The following is a 3565-nucleotide window of genomic DNA, read 5'->3' on the forward strand; positions in this document are numbered from 1 at the left end:
AGAGATTTGGCAGCAAAGTCAAGAAGAGGGAGGATGGAGGCTGAAATTGTTAGAGTCATAAAAAGGAATTCTTGGGGTAAAGGAAAATTTCACATTTTTATAAGTCGAGAGAAAATATTTAGTCAAATGGGAAATAAAATATTTATAAACAAGTAGGAGATACTCGACGGAGCAAAGCACCTGAAGAGAGAAGAACTGGGATTGGGGATTCAGGTGGAGAAGTTAGAGGTGGAAATCATGGGAAGAAAACTCAGAAATTCTAGGCAGATGCCTCATGCCACATGTGAATCGGGCCATTTAATCCTCTCTACGAATCTCTTTGAGTCAGGTATTGTTATCACTCTCCTTATGGGTGAAGAAAGTAAGGCTGGAAACCTTCAATAAATTGTTCCAGGACACAAAACTACTTGATACCTAAGCTGGAATTCAAGTCCAAGGTTGTCAGTTTCCAAAACCAGTTTTGTTTCTGTTGTACTTTATAAACACCCCAAAAGATGAGAGGAAGAGATTTATCCCTCTGATGCGAGATAAAGGGATGTGGTGGTGGAGGGCAGGGAAGTTGAGAAAGCTTGAGTGAGACGGTCTGTCCTCCACAGGAGGGCGCAAAGTCATCTTTGGGAAGTGGAACTTGGCTCCAGGAGGTTGAAAGGTGTAGAAGAGATGCTACAAAGTGGAGGAGGAAGTGAGTTGGAGGTGATGAGAGAGGGTCCTTCTGAAGTTGAGCCAGACGAATTTGTAACAGATCCAAACAGCCTGGTTTCCTGAACATTTCTCACAATGGGGAGAAGTGGGACAATAGAAAGGGTTTGTTCAGGCCTGGAAACTGTCAAGGTGGGGCAGGGAGCCTGCAGCGGACAGAGAAGACGGCCAAGAAAGGGGCATCTTTGCGACAACTAAATCAGGAGTCAGAACTGGGCTGACGACGTAAGAGGCATTAGGAGAGGAAGGACATTTGATTGTGAAAATGGAGGTTTTGAGGCCGGAGCATTGAAAAGTTCATCAGTACAAGAGCAGGCGTCCTTAAGGGAGACAATGGTGGTTGGAGAGGTGAACGCTGTGAGCCTGGCTCTAAAATTCTTAAGGAAGAAGGAGGGCCCGGGGGGCCCACCCAGCAATCAGTTAAGTCAAAGCATGGAGAGAGTACTAAATGGATAGAGTGGACTCCAGAGAAGAAAGTCCACTGCAGACCAATGATAGATTATGGTCCATGAGCCAGTGAGGAAGGCATATGCTTACTGCTCCTTCAAGAAGAGAGAGAACAGTCTACAGCCATGCCACCCTGAACGTGCCTGATCTTGTTTGATCTTAGAAGCTAAACAGGGTCGGGCCTGGTTACTACTTGGATGGGAGACCACCTAGGAAGACCAGGTGCTGTAGAGGCATTTTAAAAAAAGAAGAAGAAGAGAGAGAGAGAACAGAGAGATGGAGTGTGAGTGGCCTCAAAGGAGAACTCTCTGAAGGGAGCAAAGCTTTGACAAGGCAGCCAGATTACTTTGAGACAATGGCAGTAGTGCTTGAGGAGATCACTGACCTCCATGGGAGAGTATTCCTAGTGAAAGAGAAGCATCTCTTTGTACTTAGGAGGAAGGTCAAGACCGAATTCATAGAGGAGTGAAATGACGGAGGAAGAGATAGGAACAGTAGTATCTGTGGTTGTACGTAGAATGCTGAGTTGAAATAATGAGAATTAATTACTCCAAAAATAATTGCTGAGGACCAATGCACTAGAGTTGGAATACAGACAAGACAGCATTAACAACCTTGAGGAGCACCATTTAACAGAGAAAATAGATTCATAGAGTGTGGTCAGCTGGCTCAGGTTCAAATCACAGCTGTGTCACTTTGGAGTGACAGGTTTTTTGAACTCTCTAAGCCTCAATTTCATCATCATTAAACAGGAATAATGATAGGACCCACCTCCGCAACTTGTCATGAAGATTAAATGAGATAAGACGTGAGGATTACGTAACACAGTGCCTAGAACACAGTTCTCATTAACGATAGTTATTAGTATTAATAAGAAAGTGAAAGAAGAAGTGCTGAAACACAGGCATGACTAGAGGACTTTTATTATTGGGAGAAATCGGAAAAATGCTTGATCATTTTAGGGTAAGGCAGTCCTTCAAACAAAACAAACTCAAAAGCCATAAAGTAAATGATGGTCATTTTTACTGACATAAAAACGTGAAGCTTTAAAAACTGTGCAACTTCTATAGAACATGAAATATTGTAACGTTACAAAGCAAGCTAAAGTTTTGGGAAAATGTGTTGAACCTCTATAGCAAAAAAAAGTTTACATGCATACTATTTTGAAAAGAGAACAATGGTTACCAGGGGGAGGGGGAGGGTCCAGGGAGAGGGAGATAGAGTTATTGTTTAATGGGTTAAGAGTTTCAGTTTTGCAAGATGAATAGAGTAGCACAGCTATATAAATGTGCTTAACACCATCGAACTGAACACTTAAAAATGGTTAAGACGATAAGTTTTATGTTATGTGTATTTTAGCACAATTTGTTTTTAAAGCCATTACAAATGAGTAAAAAATGAAATTGAACAATCTGATTTTAAAAAGTGAGCAATGGATATAAACAATAGTTTACAGAAGAAGGACACAAGTGGAGATTAAATATGAAGAAACAGTCATCTTCAACTATTGAATACAGGAAGTTTTTGACCAATTCGATCACAAAGATGAAATACGGTGATAATACCCCGTCATGGTTGTGAAGATTTAGACATTCTGACCCACGATGGATGGAGCTGTAACCAGGCACTGCCTTTTTGGAAGACAATCAGACTATAGATGTCAACATATAAAGTAGGATGCCATTTGTTGCAACAACTCCACACTTAGGAAAGTATCCTACAGAAATAGCCACTTGAATATATAAGAAGATTTATCTCAGTATTGCTTGCAATTTAAAAAAAAAAAAAAAGAACTACTTAAGTAGCCATCGAGAAACTGATTTTTAAATGATAGTACAAGCACATAATGGACAAATAATCAGCATTCGAAAAATCAAGGTTGCTCTCTCTATTCTAATGTGAAACGAAAAATGAGAGCTAGTAATTGAAAAATGTCACTACACAGGGTTTTCGTCTGATCTACTTTCTAAAAGTGTACAATAGTCCGTTTTTTACTGAAAAGAAAGGATTTAATGTATATTTGTAAATGCAGGAAAGAACTCAGGGTACCAAGGTCACCTGGAACCATGAGAGTGTGAAGGGAGGGTTTCACTTTTAATTTTATACACCTCCATGATGTTTGCTCAAGAATTTCTAGGAGCACTTTCAAATTTTTGTAATAAAAGAAACGAACATGGGAAAATGTGGAAGAAAACCAAAGTGTTTTAGGAGGCCAGAAGCAAGAGTAACTAACAGCCTGGGGAAAGTGTCACAAAGGAGATGACATACGAAAAGGTGTTGTAAGGTGAACAGGAATGTCCTAAGTAAAGAAAGTGATGAAAAACATTGCCAGGATAAGAGAGGTGGGCACCTGGGAAGCAAGCTCAGGGGAAGTGAGACCAGGCTGCTGACCAGGCAGGAAAAGGCACTGAGTTGATGA

General features: G+C 40.6%; 1 pseudogene; it reads left to right on the plus strand.

Moving 5' to 3' along the window:
* Positions 1-1261: 1261 nt before the first annotated feature.
* On the plus strand, positions 1262-1380 carry LOC112469582 (annotated as a pseudogene).
* Positions 1381-3565: the final 2185 nt, after the last annotated feature.

The sequence above is a fragment of the Pteropus alecto genome, unplaced genomic scaffold (genome assembly GCF_000325575.1).
Source record: "Pteropus alecto unplaced genomic scaffold, ASM32557v1 scaffold461, whole genome shotgun sequence".
NCBI classification, from domain to species: domain Eukaryota; kingdom Metazoa; phylum Chordata; class Mammalia; order Chiroptera; family Pteropodidae; genus Pteropus; species Pteropus alecto.